This window comes from Triticum aestivum, chromosome 4A (genome assembly GCF_018294505.1).
Source record: "Triticum aestivum cultivar Chinese Spring chromosome 4A, IWGSC CS RefSeq v2.1, whole genome shotgun sequence".
Taxonomy (NCBI): Eukaryota; Viridiplantae; Streptophyta; class Magnoliopsida; order Poales; family Poaceae; genus Triticum; species Triticum aestivum.
Window position 1 is genome coordinate 742,943,729 of NC_057803.1, and position 16,543 is coordinate 742,960,271.

Consider the following 16,543-nt stretch of genomic DNA (forward strand, 5'->3'; position numbering starts at 1 on the left):
GGTGCAGAGCCATAGGCTGCATATGCCTGCTGGGGAGTGGAGCTGGGACGAGGACCTAGAACACCAGGGGCATGCCATTGACGAGGCTGGCAGGGAGCTGAAGGTGGTTGCTGCTGGAGCTGCGTACGGGTCGGAAGCCCGGTCCATGGGTTGAACATCCACGGCTCATTGCGACCGCGTCCTCGACCGCCACGGCCACGGCCTCGGGTGTTGGTGTAGTTGCCGCGACCACTGCTTGAGTTTGACGATCCAAGGGAGGAGCCGAGAGAGCGCTGATCACCAGAGCCGCGTCCTCCCCATGACGAAGTGCGCTCACCGCCCGTGTGTGGCAAGATGCTGTTGCCGCTCGCCCAGAGAGCCGTGGCAGCGGCGTTTTTTGCATCGGTTTTCTTCTAGGTCTCGTCAAGTACGAGTGCTGACCGCGTCTGTAAAAAAGACGGGAAGGGAACCTGAAACGGAAGAAAGGAGCGCAGATGGGAGAACTACTCGTTGAGGCCGCGGAGGACGGTGAGGACGAGCGTCTCATCGGTAACTTCTTGACTGACGTCAGCCAGAGCGTCGGCGAGGGACTTGAGCTTGGCGCAGTACTCTTCTTGTTGTCGTGGAATAGGTTGTCGATGGCATTCCAAACTTGCCGTGCAGAGGACCTAGGTGCCATGATGATTCCGAACAGCTCAAGAGAGATGGAGCCGTAAATCCAGTTGAGGACGGTGAAGTCGTCATGGCCCCAGTCCGGCGTGGGCGAGGTGTCAGACGGCGAGGCGCCGTCTAAGCCGAGCACGTGAGCAGTGAGGCCATAGCATCCGAGGGCGACGAGGAAGAGCTCGCGCCATTGAGCATAGTTCGAGTCTTTGAGATCAAGGGTGACTGGGACATATGTTTTGATTGAGTGGGCGAAGGTGGATGCTGCGGGATGGTATGATTCAGAGGTGGGTTTGGGCCTCTTCATGGCGGCTGCAGGGGATCTCGATTCCTTTCTCCTCGGCTTGAGGAGCGAGCTCAGCCTCCCGTTCGGCGTTGCTGCAGCTGGGTCTCGAGTGCTGCGAGCTCTTCAGGTGTCATGGCAGAGGGAGGGGTTTGAGGAGGAGGAGGATCGATCTGCTAGGGTTCATGAGGAAGAGGAACGACCGGTGTCTGATATCATGCAAGACAGATAGGAATCGGTGCTGCAAGATTGCACGCCTCCTCATCTCATATCATTGCATCATATCTATATACACGTATACATGGGTGAGCTTGCCTTGCAAGTCAATTAAACTAGGGAAACTACAACCGACTCAAGCCATATTTGGTAGTATAAACATACTTGGATGATGGGCATTAACAGCACGCCCCCGTAGTCTGAGCCTCGTAGTGGAGCGAGGTGAAGACTGGACCGGAACTCATGAAACAATACAGCTGGAAGACCTTTTATGAATATATCTGCGTACTGTGACGAAGAAGGAACATGCAGAACTCGAACAACACCAAGAGCAACTTTCTCGCGGAAAAATGAATGTCAAGTTCAATGTGTTTGGTTCGTCGATGTTGTACCGGGTTATGAGCAAGATATACCATGCTCACATTGTCACAAAAAACAACTGTAGCAATGCTGATAGGTCGATGGAGCTCCTGAAGTAAGTGACGAACCCAACAAGACTCGGCCACAACAGTTACCACATCTTAAGTTATGCCGGTATAGCAATCACAAATTGCAGTACATAACACGATGACTTAAACAAAACGTTCATATGACTGGGAGGGAACTGATGATCATGCAATCTCCTTGGGTTCCTCAACTGGAGAAATGGTAAATGCAATGATTTTCACCACAACAGCTGAACATGCCATCAGCTTAATGGTACCCCAGATGTCCTTCATGATGAGATCGGACCTCTCCTTCTCCTTGCTTCAAAAATTCATGCAAAAAGTGGTAACATATCAATAAGATAATCCGTTACCAAGCGTTGAAAAAGGAGACAACGCATACATACCTAATAGACTCCACAACCTCATCAATCCGTCCCCTTAAGGACCCCGCCTCTCGCTCTAATTCTTCTAGACTAGCTGATTGCAAGTTAATTTTCGTACGCTACAATAGAAATAAAGATTCTATAAGTGATTTATTATAGCTATACAGGCATAACAGATAAATAAAGTGCATAGACATAACAAATAAACAGGGCATAGCAGATTCAAAGTAAGCAAATTCATAATATATCTCACGGGTATAAAAACATGATGTCTATGCTAGGATCAATGTTCCAAATAGCAGATAAATAGAAATGCGCACATGAACTAAGTATCACAGGTATAAAAGCATGATGTCTATGCTAGGAGTCCATCGTCACATGACTGAACTTTGGCGGCCCTAACAAAAGAAATGCAAGCTTGCTGTCACTGTTGCCATGGGCAAATTCATGTATGCAGTAGTGGTGGAAGATGGAAGCACAGGAAAGGAATGCATTATGTATTTGAAGGAACAACGTCTTCCTCCAGACATTTATTCCCTTAAAATCGGTGTGTGTGAAGCCAATGACCGAGAGGTTGCATACCCTTAGAGGATCTGCACAGTTGATCTTGGATGTGATACAATTTGATCGAGCTTTGGAGAAAGCAGTTTTGTATGCTGTTGGGGATACACTTGTCTGTGACAAACTTGATGAAGCTAAAACTCAAGTTGAAATGTTGATGTGGTGAAAGGTACAATTTTGTTACTGTTGATGGGATTCTTTTGACTAAATCTGGCACAATGACTGGTGTACTAAGCGGTGCAATGGAAGCTAGATCAAATAAATGGGATGACAGCAGAATAGAATCTTTGAAGAAGAAACATAAGCTAGAGTCTGAAATGTCCGAACTTGGTTCCCCCAGGGAGTTGCAAAGAAAGGAGCTTGCTGTATCTGAGAAAATAACTGGACTTGAGAAAAAGTTGCATTACTCGAAGTCGAACTGAATAATCTCATGGACAAGCTACGTAAATTGGCAACTGAGAAACATAATATTGAGAAAGAAATTGACCATCTGGAGCCAGGAAAGGAGGAGTTGGAAAGCCGTCTTACAAAAAACGAACAGAAGTAAGAAAGCGGGAGGAAAAAAACAAATGAGATAGTGGACAGGATTTACAAGGATTTTAGCACATCAGTTGGTGTGACAAACATTCATGAATATGAAGAAAAGCAACTGAAAGATGCTCAAGCACTGCAGGGGACGAAGTTAAGCCTGAGCAATCAATTATCGAAACTGAAATACCAGCAGGAATATGAACAGAAGAGAGATATGCATGATCCGACTGCGAAGTTAAACAATACACATGAGAGCTTAGAGAAGAAGCTGAAGGACATGCAAGAAAGAGAATGTCATGGTAAGGCTGATGCTGATGTATTTCAAATCAGACAGAAGAGCTGAAAGCTGAGGCTGAAGACTGGAAGTTGAAGTCAGATGAATGCGTGGCAACAATTTGTGAACTAAAGAAACAGAATGATAGTGCTGCTGCTGCATTGGCAAAACTGGATCGCCACGTGAAGTTAAAAGGAGTGATAACTAGTTCAACTTAGATCACGCCAGCGGGAGATTCATAGAAGTGCGAACTGGAGCAGTTAAAGCTTCCTACGGTTAAATGATCCAATGGACACTGGATCATCCTCACAAGAACTTGACCATGATTACAGCCAGCTTACTGAAATCTACCTGCAAGTTATGCGGCTGTCTGATGGTGACAAACTTGAGGCAGAGTTCAAACAGAAAATAGGTACACTAATGCATGGCTGAGATTGAACGCACAGCCCCAAACTTAAAAGCACTGGACCAATATGAAGCACTTCAATCTGGTCTAATAATTAATTCATGAGGCAGCTGACAAGTGTAACTCTGTCAAGCCAAGAAGGTATGAGCTGTTCATGGAAGCCTTTGATCATGTATCTAAAGGCATAGACAAAATCTACAAGCAGTTAACAAAAAGGTCACACGCGCCCACTCAGAGGAACAGCGATATTTGAATCTAGAAAATGAAGATGATCCATTTCTACACTGAATCAATCACCCACACACAAAAAAAATCAGTGCTTTAGGGGTATGAAACAGTTATCTGGTGGGGAGAAGACAGTTGCTGCACTGGCATTGCTGTTTGCCATTCACAATTTCAGGCAATCACCATTCTACATACTTGGATGAAGTCGATGCAGCTATCAGAGAGGAGGGGTCGGGAGCGGGAGGTACCAAAGTCCTGTTGGAGATGAGGCAGGGACGGCCGGCGGGCGGAGCGGAGAGGCGAGGGGCCGGCGGGTGGCGGCGGGCGGCGGCGGCGGAGTGGAAGTCGGGGCGGCCACCGGGCGGAGGGGAGAGGCGAGGGGCCGTCGTCTGGACGCGGACCGCATCGGCTGTAGTCCGCACCCTCGCCGCCAGGGTACGGAGCGCCATGGGTGGTGGATCGGGGTGGACGACGGTGTACGGCTGTCGCTAGGGTTCTCTCTCTCTCTCTCTCTCTCTCTCCCCGGCGCGGCGCCGCGATTTCTGTGCAAGCGACTACCCCGTGCCCACTCCGTCCCGTCCGTTCCCCTGGCATATTAGCCGGTGGGCTCTTCGTGGGCTGAACCAAACAACCATTTTCTGTCCCCAAATGCGGCCCGCACATTGCAAGGGACCTCCAAATTAATCCGCTTGGGCGAGCAGTCATGAACCCACCCCAAGCGGATTCATGAATTTTAAAAAATATTTAGGAAATCAAAAAATGTTCGTTATTTCGAATACATTTTTTAAATATATTTGAACAAACCTCATGAATTTAAAAAAATTCATATTTCATAAAATGTTCATAATTTCAAAAAATGTTTCTAAAGTTAAAAATGGGGAAAATAAGAAAACACACAAAAACGACCGCGGTGATCTCTCTGGAACCGACTACATCCCGCAGACTGGCGGGGCCTCGCACAGGCGGCGAACTAACAGGCCGGCTCAGGTAGCGAACCCCACAATGTAGAAAAAAATCAGCAAAAATAATGCAGGCTGGGTTCAAACTCGCGACATATGTCTCTCATTTCCTAAACCAAGCCGCTTGAGCTGAACACATTTTTTGATTAATAAGCACCACAATGTTTTAAGTTGGACTCGCATAAAATTCCTCAAAAAAGATGGACTGACGAGGATTCGAACCCTTTCACCTCCTGGAAGTACGCAGTGGTACATAACCAGTGGAATATATTATCTTGGTGTCTAATAATTGCAGTGTGGCTTATAAGAATTGTGAGCGGTGACCGATCTAAACATTATTTGGAATTTTAAAGCTGTTTTTATTTAGGAAAGCGAATAATTATTGGAAAAAATTCAAATTTTTGAACAAATTCTACAAATTGGGAAATTATTTGAAAACACAAACATTTTATGGAAAATTCAAACATTTTTCAATCTTGAACAAAGTTTAGATGAAGCTCGAAAAACCAAGAACATTTCTGGACTTCTGCACATCTTTTGAAACCCCAAACACAATTTAGAAAAAATGAGTATTTTTATTCAAATTTTTGATATTTTTTTTTAAATTGCAAAGATTTTTTGAATTCATGAACAAAATTATAAAGACAAGAACATTTATTGAACTTTTGAAAAAAAATTAAACACCCGAACTAAATTTGAAAAAAACCATTTTAAAATAAGTGAACAGTTTTAAATTTTGAGAAAAAATTTAAAAGAAACATTTTTGGAACTTCTGAACAATTTTTTGAAAGCGTGAACATTTTTTTAACTGAGAATATTTTGTGAAGTTTTCAACAATTGATGAGCAACACAAATATTTTTTTTAAACAAAAAAGGAATAAACTTGAAAACAGAAAAGGGAAAACAAAAAACAAAAAAAATGAAAAGAAAGAAAAGAAAGAAAAAGAAATAGAAAAAGAAATAGGAAAATGAAAAAAAAATGGTTCAGGATCCTCCGAGAAGGTTCCCAAAACTGAAGAAAACCGGCTGTGAACCAGCTAGAAAGTTCCCAAAACCAGAACCGCTGAAACATTTAGGCTGCGTTCGGTGCATAGGAATTTTGCACGCCCAATTTCCACAGGAATTTTTTCCTATAAATCTGTTCGCTCCGGAGAAATAAGGTGTGTCTATTCCACAGGAAAACTCCTTGGACCTGTACTTTTCATGGGAAAAATAACATCTACCCAGACCAGAGGAAACACCCTGTTGGAGACCTATGGTTTTCACTGTTCACCTAAAGTCACTTCCTGTACTTTTTTACATTCCATTGATTTGCTCTCGTCCAGTCCGAACGCAGCTTTAACGGGCTGGCCCATCCCGAACGCTCGTTGATTTCCCATGTGCGTCGTCTGGCAGTTTGCTGCAGCGAGCGGTAAATAGAAAAACCCTGTCTGAAAACGATTTTCCCTTTCGTGACTGCGCGCAGCTAGGCCTATTCCACCGCCTTTGGTTGGCAGGCCTTTCTCTCCTACCGCACGTACAAAAGGAGCAAATCCCGCTCGGTTCTTCACCTCTTTTCTGCGCGTGATACAATCATATAACATGTGGGACGAGACTTGCCTGCTCCCCCAGCGTGCGTCCATCCGTGCTTCCGCATACGTGGCATAATTTAATTGGAACAAAATAAGGCCCGGTCTCACTCCCTTAAAATCAGGGGGGAAATGATTAGATTAGAAAGAAAAAAGAGAAAAAGACAGCCGTAGGATGGAGTGGGAGCACGGATAGGAGCATGGGGAGGGAGCAAACAAGTTGGATCCCAACAGGTGAGGTTATTGTGACTTGAATCACTGTTGATATCCACAATATAATATACCAATATACCATAGTACTCTCTCTGTTCCAAAATAAGTATTTTGAGCTTAGTACAAATTTGTATTAGAGCCAATGCAAAGTTAAGACACTTATTTTAAGACGGAAGAAGTAGAAGAGAAAAAAAAAAGACATAATGTCGGCTGACTGGCTAGGGCTGGAGGTTGATTTGATAGTTGCCATGCCAAACCCCAACAGATAGATTTTCCATGTCTGCTCGCTTCTCTTCTCTGGTCGGCTGGCTAGCGAGTGACACTGCCTAGGCCTTTTTTTTGCCCGGACTAATCTCCTTTCCATTATATCATAATGAAAATACACAACCAATCCGAGAGGTTGTGGAGACAGAAAAGGAAATGAGCGAGTTCAAAGCTGATGGGGAACGTAGTAATTTCAAAAAAATTCTACGCACACGCAAGATCATGGTAATGTATAGCAACAAGAGGGGAGAGTGTTGTCTACGTACCCTCGTAGACTGGAAGTGGAAGCGTTAGCACAACGCGATTGATGTAGTCGTATGTCTTCACGGCCCGACCGATCAAGCACCGAAACTACAGCACCTCCGAGTTCTAGCACACGTTCAATTCGATAACGATCCCCGGACTCCGATCCAGCAAAGTGTCCGGGAAGAGTTCCGTCAGCACGACGGCGTGGTGACGATCTTGATGTTCTACCGTCGCAGGGCTTCGCCTAAGCACCGCTACAATATTATCGAGGATTATGGTGTAGGGGGGCACCGCACACGGCTAAGAGAACGATCATGAAGATCAACTTGTGTGTCTAGAGGTGCCCCTGCCCCCGTATATAAAGGAGCAAGGGGGAGGCCGGCCGGCCCTTGGGGCGCGCCAAGGAGGGGGGAGTCCTCCTCCTAGTAGGAGTAGGACTCCCCTTTCCTAGTCCAACTAGGAAGAGAGAAGGGGGAAGGAAAAAGAGGGAGAGGGAGAGGGAAAGAGGGGCCGCGCCCCCTCCCCTAATCCAATTCGGACTCCTCATGGGAGGGGGCGCGCCACCTCCTGGGCTGCTGCCCTCTCTCTCCCCTCAGGCCCACTAAGGCCCAATACTTCCCCGGGGGGTTCCGGTAACCCTTCCGGCACTCCGGTTTTCTCCGAAATCACCCGAAACAATTCCGGTGTCCGAATATAGCCGTCCAATATATCGATCTTTATGTCTCGACCATTTCGAGATTCCTCGTCATGTCCGTGATCATATCCGGGACTCCGAACAACCTTTGGTACATCAAAATATATAAACTCATAATGAAACTGCCATCGTAACGTTAAGCGTGCGGACCCTACAGGTTCGAGAACAATGTAGACATCACCGAGACACGTCTTCGGTCAATAACCAATAGCGGAACCTGGATGCTCATATTGGCTCCTACATATTCTACGAAGATCTTTATCGGTCAGACCGCACAAGAACATACGTTGTTCCCTTTGTCATCGGTATGTTACTTGCCCGAGATTCGATCGTTGGTATCTCAATATCTAGTTCAATCTCGTTATCGGCAAGTCTCTTTACTCGTTCCGTAATACATCATCTCGCAACTAACTCATTAGTTGCATTGCTTGCAAGGCTTAAGTGATGTGCATTACCGAGAGGGTCCAGAGATACCTCTCCGACAATCGGAGTGACAAATCCTAATCTCGAAATACGCCAACCCAACATGTACCTTTGGAGACACCTGTAGAGCATCTTTATAATCACCCAGTTACGTTGTGACGTTTGGTAGCACACAAAGTGTTCCTCCGGCAAACGGGAGTTGCATAATCTCATAGTCATAGGAACATGTATAAGTCATGAAGAAAGCAATAGCAACATACTAAACGATCGGGTGCTAAGCTAATGGAATGGGTCATGTCAATCACATCATTCTCCTAATGATGTGATCCCGTTAATCAAATGACAACACATGTCTATGGTTAGGAAATATAACCATCTTCGATTAACGAGCTAGTCAAGTAGAGGCATACTAGTGACGTTTAGTTTGTCTATGTATTCACACAAGTATTATGTTTCCGGTTAATACAATTCTAGCATGAATAATGAACATTTATCATGATATAAGGAAATAAATAATAACTTTATTATTGCCTCTAGGGCATATTTCCTTCAGTCTCCCACTTGCACTAGAGTCAATAATCTAGATTACACAGTAATGATTCTAACACCCATGGAGCCTTAGTGCTGATCATGTTTTGCTCGTGGAAGAGGCTTAGTCAACGGGTCTGCTACATTCAGATCCGTATGTATCTTGCAAATCTCTATGTCACCCACCTGGACTAGATCCCGGATGGAATTGAAGCGTCTCTTGATGTGCTTGGTTCTCTTGTGAAATCTGGATTCCTTTGCCAAGGCAATTGCACCAGTATTGTCACAAAAGATTTTCATTGGACCCGATGCACTAGGTATGACACCTAGATCGGATATGAACTCCTTCATCCAGACTCCTTCATTTGCTGCTTCCGAAGCAGCTATGTACTCCGCTTCACATGTAGATCCCGCCACGACGCTTTGTTTAGAACTGCACCAACTGACAACTCCATCGTTTAACGTAAATACGTATCCGGTTTGCGATTTAGAATCGTCCGGATCAGTGTCAAAGCTTGCATCAACGTAACCATTTACGATGAGCTCTTTGTCACCTCCATATATGAGAAACATATCCTTAGTCCTTTTCAGGTATTTCAGGATGTTCTTGACCGCTGTCCAGTGATCCACTCCTGGATTACTTTGCTACCTCTCTGCTAGACTTATAGCAAGACACACATCAGGTCTGGTACACAGCATTGCATACATGATAGAGCTTATGGCTGAAGCATAGGGAACATCTTTCATTTTCTCTCTATCTTCTGCAGTGGTCGGGCATTGAGTCTTACTCAACTTCACACCTTGTAACACAGGCAAGAATCCTTTCTTTGCTTGATCCATTTTGAACTTCTTCAAAACTTTGTCAAGGTATGTGCTTTGTGAAAGTCCAATTAAGCGTCTTGATCTATCTCTATAGATCTTAATGCCCAATATGTAAGCAGCTTCACCGAGGTCTTTCATTGAAAACTCTTATTCAAGTATCCCTTTATGCTATCCAGAAATTCTATATCATTTCCGATTAGTAATATGTCATCCACATATAATATTAGAAATGCTATAGAGCTCCCACTCACTTTCTTGTAAATACATGCTTCTCCAAAAGTCTGTACAAAACCAAATGCTTTGATCACACTATCAAAGCGTTTATTCCAACTCCGAGAGGCTTGCACCAGTCCATAAATGGATCGCTGGAGCTTGCACACTTTGTTAGTTCCCTTTGGATCGACAAAACCTTCCGGCTGCATCATATACAACTCTTCTTCCAGAAATCCATTCAGGAATGCAGCTTTGACATCCATCTGCCAAATTTCGTAATCATAAAATGCGGCAATTGCTAACATGATTCGGACAGACTTAAGCATCGCTACGGGTGAGAAGGTCTCATCGTAGTCAATCCCTTGAACTTGTCGAAAACCTTTTGGGACAAGTCGAGCTTTGTAGACAGTAACATTACCGTCAGCATCAGTCTTCTTCTTGAAGATCCATTTATTCTCAGATGCTTGCCGATCATTGGGCAAGTCAACCAAAGTCCACACTTTGTTCTCATACATGGATCCCATCTCAGATTTCATGGCTTCAAGCCATTTTGCGGAATCTGGGCTCACCATCGCTTCTTCGTAGTTCGCAGGTTCATCATGATCTAGTAGCATGACTTCCAGAACAGGATTACCGTACCACTCTGGTGCGGATCTTACTCTGGCTGATCTACGAGGTTCAGTAGTAACTTGTTCTGAAGTTTCATGATCATCATCATTAGCTTCCTCACTAATTGGTGTAGGTGTCACAGAAACCGGTTTTTGTGATGTACTACTTTCCAATAAGGGAGCAGGTACAGTTACCTCATCAAGTTCTACTTTCCTCCCGCTCACTTCTTTCAAGAGAAACTCCTTCTCTAGAAAGGATCCATTCTTAGCAACAAATGTCTTGCCTTCGGATCTGTGATAGAAGGTGTACCCAACTGTCTCCTTTGGGTATCCTATGAAGACACATTTCTCCGATTTGGGTTCGAGCTTATCAGGTTGAAGTTTTTTCACATAAGCATCGCAGCCCCAAACTTTTAGAAACGACAACTTTGGTTTCTTGCCAAACCACAGTTCATAAGGCGTCGTCTCAACGGATTTTGATGGTGCCCTATTTAACGTGAATGCGGTCGTCTCTAAAGCATAACCCCAAAACGATAGCGGTAAATCTGTAAGAGACATCATAGATCGCACCATATCAAGTAAAGTACGATTACGACGTTCGGACACACCATTACGCTGTGGTGTTCCGGGTGGCGTGAGTTGCGAAACTATTCTGCATTGTTTCAAATGTAGACCAAACTCGTAACTCAAATATTCTCCTCCACGATCAAATCGTAGAAACTTTATTTTCTTGTTACGATGATTTTCAACTTCACTCTGAAATTCTTTGAACTTTTCAAATGTTTCAGACTTATGTTTCATTAAGTAGATATACCAATATCTGCTTAAATCATCTGTGAAGGTGAGAAAATAACGGTATCCGCCACGAGCTTCAACATTCATTGGACCACATACATCTGTATGCATGATTTCCAACAAATCTGTTGCTCTCTCCATAGTACCGGAGAACGGCGTTTTAGTCATCTTGCCCATGAGGCACGGTTCGCAAGTACCAAGTGATTCATTATCAAGTGGTTCCAAAAGTCCATCAGTATGGAGTTTCTTCATGCGCTTTACACCGATATGACCTAAACGGCAGTGCCATAAATAAGTCGCACTATCATTATCAACTCTGCATCTTTTGGCTTCAACATTATGAATATGTGTATCACTACTATCGAGATTCATCAAAAATAGACCACTCTTCAAGGGTGCATGACCATAAAAGATATTACTCATATAAATAGAACAACCATTATTCTCTGATTTAAATGAATAACCGTCTCGCATCAAACAAGATCCAGATATAATGTTCATGCTTAACGCTGGCACCAAATAACAATTATTTAGGTCTAATACTAATCCCGATGGTAGATGTAGAGGTAGCGTGCCGACTGCGACCACATCAACTTTGGAACCATTTCCCACGCGCATCGTCACCTCGTCCTTCGCCAGTGTTTGCTTAATCCGTAGTCCCTGTTTCGAGTTGCAAATATTAGCAACAGAACCAGTATCAAATACCCAGGTACTACTGCGAGCTCTAGTAAGATACACATTAATAACATGTATATCACATATACCTTTGTTCACCTTGCCATCCTTCTTATCCGCCAAATACTTGGGGCAGTTCCGCTTTCAGTGACCAGTCTGCTTGAAGTAGAAGCACTCAGTTTCAGGCTTAGGTCCAGACTTGGGTTTCTTCTCCTGAGCAGCAACTTGCTTGATGTTCTTCTTGAAGTTCCCCTTCTTCTTCCCCTTGCCCTTTTTCTTGAAACTAGTGGTCTTGTTGACCATCAACACTTGATGCTCCTTCTTGATTTCTACCTCCGCAGCTTTTAGTATTGCGAAGAGCTCGGGAATAGTTTTATCCATCCCTTGCATATTATAGTTCATCACGAAGCTCTTGTAGCTAGGTGGAAGTGATTGGAATTCTGTCAATGACGCAATCATCCGGAAGATTAACTCCCAGTTGAATCAAGTGATTATTATACCCAGACATTTTGAGTATATGCTCACTGACAGAACTGTTCTCCTCCATTTTGCAGCTATAGAACTTATTGGAGACTTCATATCTCTCAATCCAAGCATTTGCTTGAAATATTAACTTCAACTCCTGGAACATCTCATATGCTCCATGACGTTCAAAACGTTGTTGAAGTCCCGGTTCTAAGCCGTAAAGCATGGCTCATTGAACTATCGAGTAGTCATCAGCTTTGCTCAGCCAAACGTTATTAACGTTGTCAGTTGCATCAGCAACAGGCCTGGCACCCAGTGGTGCTTCCAGGACGTAATTGTTCTGTGCAGCAATGAGGATAATCCTCAAGTTACGGACCCAGTCCGTGTAATTGCTACCATCATCTTTCAACTTTGCTTTCTCAAGGGACGCATTAAAATTCAACGGAACAACAGCACGAGCCATCTATCGACAATTAAACATAAACAAGCAAGATACTATTAGGTACTAAGTTCATGATAAATTTAAGTTCAATTAATCATATTACTTAAGAACTCCCACTTAGAAAAACATCCCTCTAATCTTCTAAGTGATCACGTGATCCAAATCAACTAAACCATAATCGATCATCACGTGAAATGGAGTAGTTTTCAATGGTGAACATCACTATGTTGATCATATCTACTATATGATTCACGCTCGACCTTTCGGTCTCAGTGTTCCGAGGCCATATCTGCATATGCTAGGCTCATCAAGTTTAACCTGAGTATTCTGTGCAAAACTGGCTTGCACCCGTTGTAGATGGACGTAGAGCTTATCACACCCGATCATCACGTGGTGTCTGGGCACGATGAACTTTGGCAACGGTGCATACTCAGGGAGAACACTTTTATCTTGAAATTTAGTGAGAGATCATCTTATAATGCTACCGTCAATCAAAGCAAGATAGGATGCATAAAAGATAAACATCACATGCGATCAATATAAGTGATATGATATGGCCATCATCATCTTATGCTTGTGATCTCCATCTCCGAAGCATCGTTATGATCACCATCGTCACCGGTGCGACACCTTGATCTCCATAGTAGCATCGTTGTCATCTCGCCAATCTTATGCTTCTACGACTATCGCTACCGCCTAGTGATAAAGTAAAGCATTACAGGGCAATTGCATAGCATACAATAAAGCGACAACCATATGGCTCCTGCCAGTTGCCGATAACTCGGTTACAAAACATGATCATCTCATACAATAAAATTTAGCATCATGTCTTGACCATATCACATCACAACATGCCCTGCAAAAACAAGTTAGACGTCCTCTACTTTGTTTGTTGCAAGTTTTACGTGGCTGCTACGGGCTTAAGCAAGAACCAATCTTACCTACGCATCAAAACCACAACGATAGTTTATCAAGTTGGTGTTGTTTTAACCTTCGCAAGGACCGGGCGTAGCCACACTCAGTTCAACTAAAGTTGGAGAAACTGACACCCGCCAGCCACCTGTGTGCAAAGCACATCGGTAGAACCAGTCTCATGTAAGCGTACGCGTAATGTCGGTCCGGGCCACTTCATCTAACAATACCGCCGAACCAAAGTATGACATGCTGGTAAGCACTATGACTTATATCGCCCATAATTCACTTGTGTTCTACTCGTGCATATAACATCAACACATAAAACCTAGGCTCTGATACCACTGATGGGGAACATAGTAATTTCAAAATTTTCCTACGCACACGCAAGATCATGGTGATGTATAGCAACAAGAGGGGAGAGTGTTGTCTACGTACCCTCGTAGACCGGAAGCGGAAGCGTTAGTACAACGCGGTTGATGTAGTCGTACGTCTTCACGGCCCGACCTATCAAGCACCGAAACTACGGCACCTCCGAGTTCTAGCACACGTTCAGCTCGATGACGATCCCCGGACTCCGATCCAGCAAAGTGTCGGGGAAAAGTTCCGTCAGCACGACGGCGTGGTGATGATCTTGATGTTCTATCGTCGCAGGGCTTCGCCTAAGCACCGCTACAATATTATCGAGGATTATGGTGGAGGGGGGCACCGCACACGGCTAAGAGAACGATCACGAAGATCAACATCTGTGTCTAGAGGTGCCCCCCTGCCCCGTATATAAAGGAGCAAGGGGGGAGGCCGGCCGGCCCTTGGGGCGCGCCAAGGAGGGGGGAGTCCTCCTCCTAGTAGGAGTAGGACTCCCCTTTCCTAGTCCAACTAGGAAGAGAGAAGGGGGAAGGAAAGAGAGTGAGAGGGAGAGGGAAAGAGCGGCCGCGCCCCCTCCCCTAGTCCAATTCGGACTCCTCATGGGAGGGGGCGCGCCACCTCCTGGGCTGCTGCCCTCTCTCTCTCCCCTCAGGCCCACTAAGGCCCAATACTTCCCCGGGGGGTCCGGTAACCCTTTCGGCACTCCGGTTTTCTCCGAAATCACCCGAAACACTTCCGGTGTCCGAATATAGCCGTCCAATATATCGATCTTTATGTCTCGACCATTTCGAGATTCCTCGTCATGTCCGTGATCATATCCGGGACTCCGAACAACCTTCGGTACATCAAAATATATAAACTCATAATGAAACTGTCATCATAACGTTAAGCGTGCGGACCCTACGGGTTCGAGAACAATGTAGACATGACCGAGACACGTCTCCGGTCAATAACCAATAGCGGAACCTGGATGCTCATATTGGCTCCTACATATTCTACGAAGATCTTTATCGGTCAGACCGCACAACAACATACGTTGTTCCCTTTGTCATCGGTATGTTACTTGCCCGAGATTCGATCGTCGGTATCTCAATACCTAGTTCAATCTCGTTATCGGCAAGTCTCTTTACTCATTTCGTAATACATCATCTCGCAACTAACTCATTAGTTGCATTGCTTGCAAGGCTTAAGTGATGTGCATTACCGAGAGGGCCCAGAGATACCTCTCCGACAATCGGATTGACAAATCCTAATCTCGAAATATGCCAACCCAACATGTACCTTTGGAGACACCTGTAGAGCATCTTTATAATCACCCAGTTACGTTGTGACGTTTGGTAGCACACAAAGTGTTCCTCCGGCAAACGGGAATTGCATAATCTCATAGTCATAGGGACATGTATAAGTCATGAAGAAAGCAATAGCAACATACTAAACGATCGGGTGCTAAGCTAATGGAATGGGTCATGTCAATCACATCATTCTCCTAATGATGTGATTCCGTTAATCAAATGACAACACATGTCTATGGTTAGGAAACATAACCATCTTCGATTAACGAGCTAGTCAAGTAGAGGCATACTAGTGACGTTTAGTTTGTCTATGTATTCACACAAGTATTATGCTTCCGGTTAATACAATTCTAGCATGAATAATAAACATTTATCATGATATAAATAAATAAATAATAACTTTATTATTGCCTCTAGGGCATATTTCCTTCAAAAGCATCACTGGAAAACCAACTGCAAATGCTTGCAATAAAGGCACCACAACAAAGCTATCCTAAGAAAGATCAAGGCCCATGCAGGGGCAAAACATATGACGCGCATATCCTCATAATTTTTGAGTTGTCCTTCAGCATCGACTCTCCACGCGCCAAAGCAGCCCGGTCATCTGTCTTCAGCTGCTTTGCCCACAAGATTAAGTTCACACATGTTGCAAAGATCACATAAGGGAGTTTTTGGATGTTTAAACTCAAAGGTAGCACAGTTTCGACAATTCTAGGTGGCCCATCACACAATAGCAAGATTATATAAAACTTTTTTGCCACCACGCAAAAAGATAAAACACCATGAATAGAATTGCCATGTGTTGTTAGGGCATAAGTGCCAAGCATCGAAACCAACTGTTCGCAGACCACTCTAGCTGCAGGGCATAAGAAAAAGAGATGTGGTGAAGCCTCTGTCATCACAGAAAGAGCGTTTGGGATCGTCGGCTCAGTTTTATGTTTGATGACTTTCCTAGTTAGGATTACTACCTAGAAAAGTTGACATGGAAAGATATGGATCTTCAAAGGCGTCTGCGTCAAAAACATATCATGTACAACCATATTTCGGCATTGGGCAATAGTATCATCTGGAATTTGCAGATGCTAAACAACAAGGGGAACTTCTCATAA

At 44.3% G+C, this 16,543-nt stretch overlaps 1 pseudogene; it reads left to right on the forward strand.

The window, feature by feature from the left end:
• Positions 1 to 2,303: 2,303 nt before the first annotated feature.
• LOC123084519 (structural maintenance of chromosomes protein 1-like) lies at positions 2,304 to 16,543 on the forward strand (annotated as a pseudogene).